General features: G+C 41.2%; 1 protein-coding gene across 3 annotated transcripts in view; it reads left to right on the forward strand.

Moving 5' to 3' along the window:
- TRPM3 (transient receptor potential cation channel subfamily M member 3) overlaps positions 1-16,009 on the forward strand; it is a 305,116-nt gene that overhangs the window by 156,129 nt on the left and 132,978 nt on the right. The gene's annotated exons all lie outside the window — the stretch shown is intronic.

Below are 16,009 nucleotides of genomic sequence, written 5' to 3' on the forward strand. Positions count from 1 at the left end.
TCTTCTCCTTCTCCTACTGCTATTGTGCACCACTAAACACAAGTAAGTTTTGGGAAGTGTATATAGTAGAGCAACATTGTATTCCAACATGCAGATATCAGGAAAATGCTCTACTCAGCAATTTGATTGTGGACATAGCATTTGCACTGGTACATAATGATATACAACCACATCATTATTTGGTGCAGATTGCATTATTGGGTCTGCATACTGGCATATATCAATGGATGGGAGTAATGATTTTTACTATGATTAGTTCGCAGATGAGACATACACATAATGGATCTGAAGTGCTCATGCTCTAAATTCGGAATAATCCAAAGACCAGTGGGAGCAGGAATATACTTACCGTGTTTCTCCGAAAATAAGACAGTGTCTTATATTAATTTTTGCTCCCAAAGATGCGCTATGTCTTATTTTCAGGGGATGTCTTGTTTTTCCGCTCCACAGCTGCATGCTCTAATGTTCTGTTTGACGGGCATGCTTCCAAATAAAAACTTTGCTACGTCTGACTTTCAGGGGATGTTTTATATTTAGCATTTCAGCAAAACCTCTACTACGTCTTATTCTCAGGGGATGTCTTATTTTTGGAGAAACAGGGTAGCAGGGTACAGGGGCATATCTGCAGAAAATGGTGCCCAGGACAAGCAGTGAAATTCCTCCTCCCCAAAAAACACCCATCTTTTAGATTGTTGATTATACTGATTCACTATGTGTAATCTGCCTTGAGTACCTATGAGAAATGTGGATTATAAATAATGTAAAACAAACAAATAAAAACCCTCCAGCAGCAGCACTAAGAGTTTCACTCTCCGCATTGATCCAAAAAACCTTCATTGAGATGTTCAGGAGCAGTGATCCCAGAGCTGATCCTGTCATGACTGCCCCTTTTAGAAATGCTAGTTTCTTTGAACCTTAACACACCCAACATCACAAGTCTATCATAAGCCAATACTAGCACCAAACATAATCGGATAATAATATTAATACTGAGCTACACTATACTTGATCTTCCCAAAAGGCCAGAAAAGCGGCCTCTTCACAGTTCAGGCTAAAAACTGCCTGAGGAACTATACTTCCTAGGAGACCTTGTGAGCGCCAAGGTCTCCTGGGAACTGTAGTTCCTCAGGGCGTTTTTGAGCCTGACCTGTAAATAGGCCACTTTTTTCAGCCTGAAAAAGTACTAGAAAAAGAAAAGGAACTAAGATAAATGTGGGAAAGGGGCGGGGGGTGGCACAAGGAAAAGGGAGGGGGGCCGGGGGAAATTTTCCATTCCCCAGGTGTGCGCCTGGTGTGCAATGCACCCCCCACCCCCTCGCTGCTCCAGCTAGTGAAACTTGACCACTCACCCAGTAAAAGTAGGCAGTGAGTCTGCTAATATTCCCAAAGATGCTCCTCATTGGTTGTGGGGGGAATCATATGAGCTCCCTTCCTTGTCCTCACCCCCAGTCTACCACTGGCTGATCAAAATCATGGCAAATTAAAGCAGCATAGGAGTGTTCTGCTCCTTTAGGCTTCCACAGCTGGCAGTCATTCACTTTTTTGGGTGTTTTTTAGTGTGGGAAGTGGTGGCCAGGGTACCCCTGTCAACTGGCACCCAGGGTACAAGCCCTGGCTTGCCCCACTCTAAATACACCCCTGGCAGGGTAGGGAAGGGAAGGGAAGGGAGAACAGGATACTGTTTGCTGTATGAGGGAAGTAACTAATAACCCTCCTAGCCCTTCATGAAATAAATGTGAAATACAACATCACTTTGTGTGTGGTAAAAGTTATTTTATTAACAAAATTGGTTCAAGGTAAAAACAGAGCGTAAGGCGCAGCATGGGGGTCTGATCTTATGACCTGTGTGCTGGGCAGCACGAGTGCTGTCCCCCAGACACCTAAATTTTTCTCAGCACGCCTGCCGATGAAAAATTAACACACGCTGGAGCAGCTGTGAGATTCCAGATGGGCGGTTGCCACTTCCTGAAGACTCTTTGCTGCCAGGGGCACAAGCCATATAAGCCCACGTCTGGGCAGGTTACCCCTTGGCTTGCTCGACCCCTAACCTCATAAGGAGGTTCCCAAAAAGCGGGCATTTTTGCCTGCTGTCCCCCAAGCTAAAGATCAGTCCCCCATGCGCAATCCGCCAAAGAGCTGGGCTCCAGCTCCCGCCAAACGCCTCCTATACCTTGAGCCAATCACACAATTCGCCGCGTATGCTATGCAGCCAACAGTCCATACCCCAGGGAGATAAGTGTACCCCGTCATCCCTATAAAGGGGGGCCAGTTTGTGTGAAATTTCCCAGTGATTATTGCCTTCTCCAACGGCATCTTCTTGTAATACATGGTTGTCTTTATAATGAGAATACCTTCAGTGCTTGACTTAGGTGGCTGATTTTGGAGGGGGATAATCTTCCATCCTACTCATGACCAGCCAGTCAGCTGCCTCCTCACCTGTCAGCTGCCTCCTCCACCTGAGAGGCAGAGACACTTCCCCCAGAGTCTTTAAAAACAAACAACAAAACTCATGCACTATTACTTTTTTCTTACAACAATTCATAAACCATTTCTGCTTGCCCTTTATCAGGACAACCAAAATTTTGGCTGAACTCTTATAAGAGAAAGTAAACAGTTGGAGACAGCAATTTTTTAAGCTGCCTGATATTTTTAAAACAGGTAAATTAACAGTCATTCAGATGATAAGCTGCAAGTAAATTGAAGATGCTACCTGCTGTTAGCAGGAATCAGTGTTTTAATTCAACGAATAATTTAAGACAAACACAGTTGTGCAAGGATTTCTGTATCCAAATGAAAGTTTACTAATAGCAGTATATCATAGTCCAAAGAGAAAACAAGAACTATGTTGGGTGAGATAAAATCTGTATAGATTTTAGCAAAAGTGTCATGGTACATATTTAGAAAAAGAAAAAAATTCAGAAAAAACTGACCCACCCTCTTTAGATTATTTTTATGAATCCCCTCCCCCCAGAAATTAGCTTGTTATCATGCTAGTTCCCTTGTTTTCCATCATTTGATGATGCTTCACTTTCAGTGAACTTTACTGCACCCTTTTCAGAGGCACTTGCATACTTGAAGAGAAATGGGCCAGACAATATGAGGAAGAGGACTGAACTATTTCCCCATCCTTTTTGCTGGAGTGCTGCCATTGCTCTGGGCAACCAGGACAGAAAGGGCTCATGTAGAAGACCATTTTGTGTGCAGCCAACTTAAGGCAACCCAGTCAAGTTTTCAAAACAAGAGATTAAGGGGTGATTGTCCATTAAATTATTTCGCATAATGACCCTGGATTGCCTCAATGATTTCCCATCCAAGTACTAAAATATGGGGACAATCTTAAATATTAAGGTCTTAAATATTAATTTATTTAGAAAATGTCTATGCCATCTCTGCAGAACCCCGTTCAAGGCAGTGTACAAATAAAATATAAAACACCATGGAAGTTAACAATTAATAAATGGTTAAAAACCCAGCACTGAAAACCTAGACAGAGAATAAAAACACCATAAACAGCACTGTAAAGCAAGGGCTATAAAATGATTCTTGGGTTAGAAGAAGTCTCTAAAACTTATTTTAAAAGATCAATCCATTAATTTAAAGCCTGGGTAAAATGGGTAAGGTAGGTGAATCCCAAGGGACATGGCATTCCCCAGGTGAGGAACCAAAACTGGAAAAGCCCTGTCTCTGGTCAAGTTTAACTGGTGAAATTGGCAGTGGAGGAGGAGGAGGCCTTTTTATGATCCTTGGCCCCTAGCCATTTAAGACAATGCAAGAACTACCACTTTGAAGTGTGCTTGGAAACAGAAAGGCAGCCAGAACAGTTCTTTCTACAGCATGTATTTCTCCTCACCTTCACTTTATTGCTGGGGGCTATACTGTAGTGCCTATTTCCAGTACAGTTTCTTCAGGTTTGTGCAACTACAGCGCTTTGTGATATCTCTTTTATGATTTATATTAGATATAGTTAGAATCACATTATTGGCAATATTCTGTGTTGGTTCCCATTCTTAATTCATGCTCCAATGCCATTTACAAGTCCAAAAGACATCAAGAAGTGCATAATAGCATGACACACCACCACCCAAAATTATTACACCCAGGGGCATACCACCCATGGGGACAGTGGGGTCAAATGACACCAGACACAATGGTAGGAAAGTCAAAATCGCCCCTCCTTTCCCCCCGTGCTGACCTGGCTCAGAAGAGCTGGGGAGGCATGGGGGAAGTGCCTTAAGATAGAGCCATGGCGCCCATCTGAGTCACTTTCTTCCCTCCCCAGGTGGTTGGGGGCAGGGTTCAGAGCAGCTCAGATGGGGACCGTGGTGGCAGGCCACCTCCTGGGCTGCCTGCTGCAACGCCCTGCCCCCGCCTTCCTGCAGGCTGGCTTCTGCCTTCCCCAGGGCCTGGGGAAGGCAGGAGGTGACCTGCAGGGAGGTGGGGGTGGCTTGGAAAGGCACCGCCCAGGAGCCAGCCTGCTGCTGCAGTGCCCATCCAAGCTGCCCCCACACCCAAGCATGAGGGGGGTGCGGATACCCAGAGCAGGTGTTGTACCCAAGCGCCATTTCCCCCAGTACACCTCTGATTACACCATTTGTGCCATCACTTGCCACTTACTGATGTGTAGTTCTAAATATGAACTGGAGGGTTCAATGCCATTACAGTGACTAATTTTCAAATGTTACTGTAAGCAAATATTGCTTAGATTGAGAAAAATGCTATATGCTTTGAAGTGGAATATTTGGGTAAGATACAGCTGGGACCCATTTCAAGGGTGAACACAACAGTACTGCAAATTTCATTATGGCTTACGTTGGAATTCATGAAAACCTATTATTTCATTTCCTAAAACATGAATGTGTTAATACATTATTCTCAGTTCTGCAGAAGATTGACTGAGCTTATCTTCCTAATATTTCATTTAACCTCGAAGCATAGTGATATTATATACTTCAAGTACATTTTCTATCTCAGCTTTCTATGACTAATTTCACAGACAATTTTGCAGCCAAATATGTGTGTCACCAACAAACCAGTGTGTGAAATTTCATGTAAGAACTAAAAAACCTTTCTTCCTAGTGCCTATATGACTAGAATTTCCCATTCAATTACTTTCGGTACATACTTTCTAAAACAAACCTAAAATCTGTATCTTGCAGTTGATATATAAAGTTTTAAACAGAGGCCTTTATTTCTGGGCTGGAAAAATATTCAGTCTTTGCAAACATATGACTGAAATGGGTTGACTACACAGAGCTGTGAGCAGAAGGAAAATACCTGCTAGCACTATTCTGAAAATGCTTGTTTAAAAGATCATGCAATACTACAATGTTTTATTTATTTGCTTATTTTAATTATTTATATCCTGCTTTTCAGTCCAGTGATTTCAAGGAACTTGCAAGAGATCAACCATGAAATCCTAAGCAGAGTTATACCCTTCTAAGCCTATTGAAGGCAAAACAGTGCAAGAAACATGGCCTCAGATGGTGTGGACTTCCACCTAATTTCAATTGAGTGGGTTACAGGAACTCTGGGGCCCTATGATCCAAAAACCTTGCCACTGTCTTTATAAGAACTGTAGCAGGGCTTGAATGAGGAGGACCTGCACTTGGGGCATGCATGCACCCTGCACCCCCACCACACCCCTGCCCATCACACCCCTCCATTCCCCTCCACACCCCCGCACCGGCACGCCCCCGATGCATCTCACACACACCCTCCCCCTTGGCACTATGCCACTGGACCGTAGTAAGCCATTTTTACCAAAAAATATGCTGCTAAGGAATTAGATTCTACAGTAACTGTTGCACTTCCATCTGTACAGGAGGATGTGCAAGTAACTGTACAAATGTTTGTGCAAGAGGAGAACATTTATGTCTCTTGCACTTCAGTCATTCCACAAGTAGAAAAGTAGTTTGTGTCCTATGTGCCCTCTGAATAGATTAGGAAAACTTATTTTTGAGTCAGAGATGAAGTATTTATAAGGCTCCGTGAATGACAGTGGAAGCAATGAGCTTCTTTTCTCCTAGCCTACTTCATATAGTTTTCATGCAGACAAAATGGAGGAGAGTTCCTTGTAGAAGAGAGGGATAAAAATGTAATAGATCTTTCTAGGGATGAATCCATTCACTCTGATTTATAGCTTTCCTGATATTTTGACATTTGATAATTAGATATGGGTTGAATCAAGCCAGTAAAATTGTGTTATCGATATCAAGCTTGCACATGCTACCATATTGAATCTGCGTATACATCCTTAGGACATCTGATTATGCCCAGCACAGCTCACTGTCACATTGTCCATGCCTGAGGTAATTGGATTCCTCCAGTTCCATCCTTTTACTGTTTGATCTTCCTCTTCTCCTGAGGATTTGATCTAAAGATATTCTGTCAAAATATGTGAACTTTAAGAAGCAAAATTTCAGGTATGAAGAAATTGTTATCCTTTACCACCACCCCTCCACCTCACCAGCTTTTTACATTTTTTACTCACTATAGACATGGGCCCCCCCCCCCCCCCCAGTCATAGCACAGTCGTGCACTTCCAGGATCCTGTAATTTAGGAATCATAGCATATATATTTCCCTGACTTTCCTAACCTCCCCCAATGTGCACTAGACTTTGATCTCACAAAACCTTTTTTCGGAAACCTCCAAGCACTTTTCTTTTTTACCTTTTTTACATTAAGCACACATGAGGATTCATTCATTTTTTCAGTGCCTCATTGGCTGATTATGCACAAGGTGTTTGCTGCATGGTAGAGGCAACTGTCTCCCATGGCAAGATTTCTTGTACAGATGTATTTCCTCCAGCTCCACTTTCACTTTCCAATTTCTCTGCAGCAAGCAAATCCACTTATAGAATTATTTTAATTTTGCTTCACTTCCCAAGCAGGATTGATTTGCCAGTGGGCACAGCTTTGCCCTGGATCTCTTTCCTCTTCTTGCAGCCAGTCAACCTAGTCTTACCTTCCTCCACTCTCTTGCCCTGCTTTGCATGCTTCCCCTCACCTTGCTCTTGGGTTAGAAGCAGTCACAGTGTGTAACAGACGTCCCTCTGTGATACACCCTGAAGATGCCAGCCACAGATGCAGGCGAAATGCTAGGAGCAAGATCCACCAGACCACGGCCACACAGCCTGCAAAACCCACCACAACTAGTTGAATCCGGCCGTGAAAGCCCTCGACAATACATTATACTGTCGTGTTGTGTCCTTGGTTTAATTTTTGAAGATCAATTCTGTATTCTTTTTTTCTGGTTCCAATGTTACTTTGCAGAAAGAGATTGAGATGGAACATGTTTCATGCAAACTCAGTGCTGTTGCTGCTACAGATCACAATGGATATAAGTAAATAAATTGGCTGCTGGTAGAGGAGGGATTTTCTAAGCAGGGTCAATTCAAGGAACTTCACTGGCCTCCTGATGTGTAGGAAGAGTAAGGATTTAGGAGGTAATAGTGGATTTAGAAATTGAGGTGTATTGTTCTCAGTATCACAAGGGGCAGAAACAATCTAAATCTAAGCAGGGTCATAACCTTCTAAGCCAACTGACTTCAATGGATTTAGGGTTTAACTCTGGCTAGAACATCACTGAAAATTGTAGCTCTTGATCTCTAGAATCTACCCCAATGATTAGATATCAAAGCCTAGCCAACAGCCATTAAATTTTCCTATGTGAGTTTGCCCTTGTTCTCAGCAGATAGCTAGTATGTTTCTTTTTAGAACAGCAGAGCACAGTTTACCTGCTGAAAAAATAGAGAGAATTGAACTCTTAAAAAATAAAAGTGTTTCTTCAAAATGTTTGTGGAGTAAAGAAAAATAGGAGAATGAAATAATCTTGAAAATTCATTTGCAACAGTTGAAACATTGTATAAAAATTCAGTACATATTCCTCTGAAAGTGGTTTCTATCAATCTACCCAGTACGTTAGTACTGATTGGCTTGAACATTTGACGCCAAGGCTCCAAAGCACTTCACAGAGTCATAGACTTTAAAGGATTGGTTTAATTTTATGAACTGATAGACTGTTCATAACTAAAACATCTGTGACTGCTGTCTATTTGATTTTTTTCTTGAAAAGAAATCCAACAAAAGCAATTTCAAAACCTCTCAAGGTATCCTCAACTCCATAACCCTCTTTTCAAAATGTTTTCATAGAAAAGGTTGCATGTTTTCACAAAGCAAGTTTTGTGAAATATTATTCATTTCTAATACAGTTGCATGCTGCCATTTCATAATCGGCAGATTATTTTAGAAAAAATGGAATATGGCATTTGTGACCTGGGGTAATTCAAATCTCATGAGTCCATAATTCACATCACAGAAATACAGAATCTGGTACTGGGCACAAAACTCAGTGATTTGAAATTGTCAGCTTTTATATTTTAATTTTCTGGATCTTAAGGCTCCGAAATTGTTGCAGGAAAAGTAGGGTTGCCAGCTCTCTGATGGGCAATACCATAAGATTTTAAGGGTTGAGCCTGAAGCGGGCAGGTGTGGAGAGGGAAGAGGAAGGAGTTCACTGAGGTATAATGCCATAGAATCTGCCTTCCAAAGTGGCCATTTTCTCCATGTAAACTGATCTCTGTCACCTGGAGATCAGCTGTAATCCCAAAATATCTCCATCTATCACCAAGAGGTTGGCAACTCCAGGGAAAAGCCTGGTAAAATGTCTGGAAACTGAGTCTGAAGTGGAAACTGAGCATTTCCAGGAATCAGAACATGGAATATTTATGCCTTGTGAAGGTTATTTGTCTTTCAAGACCATTACAGAAATAGAATAAATTATGCAAACCAAGAAAATATGTGTAATTTGCTTTATCTGCATAATTTAAAGACCACATAAAATGTTAGCATTTGTGCAAAGACTGGGTTGTTTTAGTGTATCCTTGTCAAACACAGCCCTAACTATAAAATATCAACAGGAAGAGTTCCTGAAGGACTTGTTGTCGATCATTAAATTCTTCAGTTTGCAACACAAATTGCAACAGTTTGCAACAAATTACTTAACTTATTGCTTACAAAGAATGGATTGACTCAAGGATCAGGTCCAATTGATCAGGAACAATAGTAAATTAAAGAGTATGTGGTTCTAGTGAGTTCTGTTTGAAGCATTTTTATCTCAGCTATTTTCACCTTCTGAATCATAATAAGTTTACTTTTTAGAAAACAAATGTTCATTTACTTCTCAAATAAATTTATCAAGTCTGTAAACCGCAAACTTCTGCACTGAGGCAAGCAGACCACAGGAATGGCCAAGGTGTAACTGGTTGACTAAACACTTGACTAAACATATAATCCCAAAAAAATTAATTAACATTTATGCCCTTAAACTGAGCAATAGTGTGTCACCCTTCTAAAATATTGAATTTAGTGGATTTTGAAGGGCATAATTCTACATAGGATTGCATTGTAATTATATTTATATAAATAAGGAGTTTTAGTTTACCAAACGCAGGGAAATTTGATTGAACTGATGTCAGCATTTTAAATAATGATAACACCTTTAACATTATTTTAGTACACATTATATTTTGTAGTTTAGTTCAAGTGATTATATGAAGCCAAATTTATTTTTCTAGCATGTGCATTAAATTGGAGTGGAGAAGAAAGTAGGAGAATTTTGACTGTGAATTCTAACACTGTAAAGTGTCTGCAGTACCGGTTCACGTGACCCGTGGACTTCCCTTTGTCATCCTATGCCTGAGAATATATGAAGGGGGCTGGGAAGGCAAAGGGACGTTCAACTGTCATCATTGGCATCTTCTCTGACCATTACACCACCATCAAATGCATTGGAATGCTCATTTACTTATGTCCTGAACTTATTTTCACATTCTATTCAGAAATTAATGGATTTCTATACCTTTGGTGCTTCCTTGGTGTTGGTTGTGGCTGGGAAATGAATATAAACAAAAGAGCTGAATCCAGAGTCAACTGAGTCTATGGTGGATAATCACTGTATTCTTTCCTTGAAGAGAGTACCAATGTGTATATGGCAGTTAGGATCTGTCCACAAGAAAAGTAAACATTGCAAGTTTATTAAAGTTATTAAGATTGTTCCAGTTTAGTCTGTTTATTTCATAATATTTTGGCCCATTCCTTCTAGCCCAAAAGTCCACTTCAGGCTCTAACTAGCAAACAGTGTTAAATCAAGCCTAGAGTCCAACAGAAGGTCTCTGAATCATTTTATGCTATACATTGTAGCATCCCAAAATTTCAACCTCTTTAAAGTAACTGCAAGCTTATTGTTCTAATGGTATGTCAACAATAGTCTAGTTAGTTGCACAAGTACGGATGCACTGAATTTGTCTGCATCATTGCAGTGTTGTTCATGTGAGACTTTCATGACTTCCTCATGTTAAGGATACTTGCAAACATTCTTTGCTGTAGTGTCTCCCCATGTCTTTCTCACAGGAAATAGTTCATCATAATTTGCTGCTGCAGGCAAATATTAAAATTCAGAGGGTGGAAATTCTTTCCCTTAAGCATTCCGATTTTCTATGTTCTACTGAAAACAGACCTATGGGTTCTGTGATTTTAAAAAAACTACCTGAGGCTGTATGCGTACATTTTCATACATCTCCCTTTTATTTGCCAATATCTTCTTGACATTTCATGCAGTTATATAATAGCACTGTACAGAAGGGGATTTCACTACAGCTCCTGTTAAAGAGATGCACACACTAACCTTTTATGCTCATTCTGTCACTCTGGTTATTACCCAGGGAGCCGAACTGCCAAATACTCATTGGAGCAAAGTCCCAGCAAATGCCACTGTCAACAATGCAATTGGTTTGTATTGCAAAGGTGCCCACTGAATACATGAGAGGTGAAGCATATCAAGAAGCAGGGAGGCTTGTTGCAGAAGTTTATTGCAAATGACATTTGGGTAGAGCATGGGAAGTCTTATGTTCACATTACTGTGTGAATTCTAAAGCACCTAATACAATGCATGCAAAGGAAATTTCTGCTAAGATTAACTTACAGGTCAAATAAGCAGAATCAAAAGTCAAAAAGGGCTTTGCTAAATACTATTTCCTTCTGGGGAAAAGAGGACTTCTCAACCTGATGGAGTGGCATTAAATGTTTCTCTCTACAAGGGGTACTTTGAAAATGATAGAATATATGAATAGAAGAAAGAGAAGCAATGTTATGTAATGTTTTTATATAACAGGAAAAATATTTCTGTTCATCTAGTCTTTCATATTAAGAAGCACTTGCTTTGCTAACATGTTTCAAAGAAATTATAGTAGAAGCATTGGTTTTTATACCCCACTCTTCTCTACCTTTCAGGAATCTAAAAGAGAATTACAATCCCTTCCTCTCCCCACAACAGGCACTTTGTAAGGCAGATGAGGCTGGGAGAGTTCTGAGAGAACTGTGACTAGCCCAAGGTCACCCAAGGAGTGGGGAATCAAACCTGGTTCTCCAGATTAAAGTCCACCTCTGTTAACCATTACACCCCACTGGCTCCCCTGAACAGGCATAATTATTTGTCTCTCAGTTTCTTCACCTCTACATACATGTAAAACTGATACAGATAAATTGTTGTTTCTTGTTTCAACCAGAGATTGTGCCTCTAAATAGCTAATTTTCCTTTATAAATTTTTTCAATATTCTTTTGAAGGATAAAATACACTATGGTCTCTCATGGAAACTAGAATAATGTTTCTCACTTCATTATATGGAGTAATATTTACCAATTCATTATGTTCTATATTTTCCTTCCTCTGAAAGTGTGGGGGGAAAGTGCTATCAAGTTGCAACCAACCTGTGATGACCCAGTAGAGTTTTCTAGGCAAGAAATGAACAGATGTGGTTTGCCATTGTCAGTTACTGCTTAGCAACCCTGGACTTCTTTGGTGGTCTCCTATCCAAATACTAACCAGCAGAGCTAGATCTACATTTTTAAGGGGAGCAAAAGTACAAAATGATGCTCCCCATATATTATATATTTTTTTCTTTATATTTACATATATAATCAATGTCTATAATCAACAACTCTATTAAATGATAGAATAAATTATATTGACCTCTCTGAATTGTTAAGCAATAATTACACATTTACATTATTTTATCTGTCTTTAATGACTGAATATTCCATTTAACCCCTCTGCATGTATAAAAACCCAACCCAAGGAGAATATTTTTCAGCCTAGCCTTTTCCTAGACATTTTAAAAAAATACAGCACATATAATTTTGGCATGAAAATCCTCATACTCTTTCTCAACCTGATAAAATACAATGCAAGAAAAACTTTATCTGGTAATTATGCTGCTAGCAGTTAAAATGACTAACTGAAGCTACTACATTTTAGGCCCTTTCCACACAGGCCGAATACAGCGCCCCGGGGACGGCAAAAACACCATCCCCAGGGAGCTGTTCGCATGGGGGGCGCAGCTGCTTCGCAGCCGCGCCACTCTCACATCTCCCCAGCAGCACAAAGCCGCTGTTTCCCAACCTCGCTCCCTGAGTAAGGTTGTTGGGAAACAGCGGCTTCCAACCGCTGCCGTGCGAATGGCAGCGGCTGGAATGCGGCATCCCTCCCCCCTTTCCCAATCAACTTACTGTCCCCGCGACCGCCCGGCGCATCGCCAAGGCCGGGGGACATGCCCCCTGCCCTGCGACTCTGGAGCAGTCGCGCAGGGCAGGGGGGCGTGTCCCCTGGCCTCGGTGATGCGCCATACGGTCGCAGGGAAGGTATGTCGATCGGATGATGGCGCAGCGTGGCGCCGTCGTCCCGGTAGTTTCTGGGACCGTTCATGCGAACGGTCCCAGGGGGGTTGGGTCGGCATCATGTACACAGACCCAACTCCCACTGTGGTGGTGCGGAAATGGCCTTAGTCACTGGAAAATGCAATAATGCTAGGCAGGTTAAAGACAGTGGAAGCATCAAGCACTCTAAACTATTAACAGACACCAGACGCCAAAACTCTTCTTCCCCTGTGAATGTTTAGAATGTTCCTTAACACCCCCCACCCCTAAGTCTTACATGTGCAAAGGCTACTACAGCCACTGTCAACACATGGGCCTTGAAATGGGGGATGAGAAGACAAGGAATTGGAAGGTCCTGCAGGTAGAAGAGTGGAGGGTTCCTCAGCCGAAGAAAGGAGAGAGATTAGCAAGGCCAAAGAAAGTTACGTAGGGATCTCTGTTTCCCACTCCATTGAGCTTGCTATCTTTGAACAACTTCTCAAGAAACTTTAGCTCTCCCTCATCTTCACTTGCCATAGTCTCGCCTAACAACCACAGCTTCTGCCTTACCAAGGGCTATGTCTCCTTCTGAGGTCCAGTCTCCCCCCCCCCCACACACACACACACATCCTCACCTGCTAGCAGCAGCCTAATTGGAGTAATGGGACATGCACGCTACAGAACAAGCCATCTCAGCTGGGCCATTGAGCCTCCCCCTACCTCCTAGCATCAGCCTAATTGGGGGAATGGGGCACAAACGCTGCAGAACAAGCCATCTTTGCTGGGCAATTCAGCCTCCCCTCCCTCCTACTACCAGCCCAATCAGGGGAATGGGTACACACACTGCAGAATGAGCCATCTCTTCTGGGTGATTGAGCCTCCCCAATCTCCTGCCATTATCCACACTGTGCCTGTGCCTGTCACACTGTGCCTGAAACTGTGCCTGTCACCCAAGGCACCTTCCTTCCTTACCCCCTACAATTGGCTTTACTAACCAGGGCTAGCCTGTAGTGTAGATTTCAAAGTTGCTGAGAGAGATTTGTGAAGGATAGGTCTAACAGTGGCTACTAGCCATGGCAACTAAAGAGAACCTTCACATTCACAGGCAGGAAACTTCTGAATATCAAGCAACATTGGGGAAGGTCTCAGCCTCTATATTCTACGTATGACCTTCAGAGGAAATAGTTGACCACTATGTAAGATGGCCATTAACAATAATGGCAGCCCTCTGTTTTTCTTACTATCTTTTGCCCTCATAAAAATCCCCAAATGAAAACAAACAGGGTATCCCTTTTTGTTTTAAGATTAACTTTGTGGGACCAAGAACACATGTATTTATGTTCACCAAATGTGAAGACATTTTTTTTGCCTTTACAGGGTTAATAGTATACTTTGTTTTAATAATCTTTTCATGGTGATTAACATTGGCTAATCACTTTAAACATATACTCTCTGATTTACCATACTGTTGCAGATTCTTATCTGTTAGAGATATTGACTGAACAAACAGCATGTCTGCAAGTTTTACATTGTCAGCTATGTGCTTGATGTCCCATCCTTGAAAAAGAGATACTTTGAATACATGGTCTGATGCCCAAAAAAATCTATGAACAAGTTAATCTAATAGTTCACAGTTTTGATACATATATTTCTATGGGAAATTTCTACTAAACACCTCATACCATCAGAAGTGACAAACTGGAAGATTTTAATATGGTTATATGAGTTTCCCATAATTGGCCCTATATATGATAGCCACACTCAAAACATTCTGGAATCTAATCTTTTTGAAAGTGCCTTGGTGAGAATCTCAGAAACCATATGTAAATAGGATAAGGAATAAACAATATGTATCTTTTTCTGATTGCATTTACATATGCAAGTACATTTTTATCATAATTATTCTTTCGTATTTACTTCTTTTAAGAATAATTAAAGTTATTTTAAATAAAAATATTGAAAGTTAATGATTGGTTGTGGTGGGTTTTCCGGGCTGTGTGGCTGTGGTCTGGTAGATCGTGTTCCTAACGTTTTGCCTGCATCTGTGGCTGGCATCTTCAGAGGTGTATCACAGAGAGAATGGGTGTGTCTAGTGAGAAGGGAATGTTTAGTGAGGTATATATTGTCCATGTCCCAGAGTGGGGAACCAATCAGTAAGTGTTTGGGTGGAACTTGCTATGCAAAGGTGTGATTGAGTGTATTGTATTGCAGGTGGGGTTATCAGTCTATTTACATTTGTAGTCATATTTGCATTCCCTGCAGCAGCAGCAGTATTGGTGAATGCAAATCCTGTGTCTGGGTGGTCCATTGTCCATGAACTTAGCATGCCCTTGGCCTTTGATTGTGGTGTTTTTAAATACTGGTAGCCAAGCTTTGTTAATTTTCAGAGTCTCTTCTTTCGTGTTGAAGTTGTCTTGGTGATTATGAATTTCCTTGGATATAGGTTATTGCCTAGATATTGGTTATTGAAGAGAGTATATTCCCTAGATATTGGTTATTGAAGAGAGTAGTCATCTCAATATAGCCCTATGATTTTGCAATTAGTTCATTGCATTGGAACAGGCAAAGAGACCTTTCATTTCCAAGTGTCTGTTTTAAAAGGAATGCTCCTCTACCGTCTTCTTACCCATTAAAATACACCACATTATATTTTGCGTGATACCCATTTTGATTTGTGAATAGCCTTCCCGGTTAAACGGAGATGATGGGCAATCTTTCATAAGAAATATAGAATCTTGATTGAATGGGATCTGTTGGTTGTTCCTTATTTGGAAGGTAAAGAAGCCCATAAAATACTGCCTTATTTGGAAGGTAAAGAAGCCCATAAAATAGGATAGCCTGTTGTTGTTGGGCTGTCCTAGGCCAGTTGGATTCGGAGTGATAGAGGTTTATCTCACTGCTCACAGGTTGACCTTCAAAATCCATGTAAGATTAGTTAGTCACTTCAAGCTGAGAAAGAGCTTCTTTCAAGTTGACCTGGAGAGATTTGCCTTTTTCATCTACTTCATACTGCTCTGTTTTGGGGTGGGGACAGGGGGAGTATGAGTTAGCTAAATAGGCCTAATTTTGCAAGTGAGGCCTTCGTTAAGGTAAGCAGAATTAGTGCAGGGTAGGTATGGTCCTAACTAATTTAGATTGGCAAGGACCCTGGGACATCTGAGGATAGAGCTGACCAATGCAGACACTGCAGGCTGAACAGTCCAAGGGTTAACAGTCCATGTTAACCACTATATTTCTGGACACAGGTTTGATGTGCTGTTAAATAAAAGCAAAATATGTACCAACCAGGCTTGTGTACCTTCCCCTTTTGCTCACTA

The sequence above is a fragment of the Sphaerodactylus townsendi genome, linkage group LG07 (assembly GCF_021028975.2).
Source record: "Sphaerodactylus townsendi isolate TG3544 linkage group LG07, MPM_Stown_v2.3, whole genome shotgun sequence".
Taxonomy (NCBI): domain Eukaryota; kingdom Metazoa; phylum Chordata; class Lepidosauria; order Squamata; family Sphaerodactylidae; genus Sphaerodactylus; species Sphaerodactylus townsendi.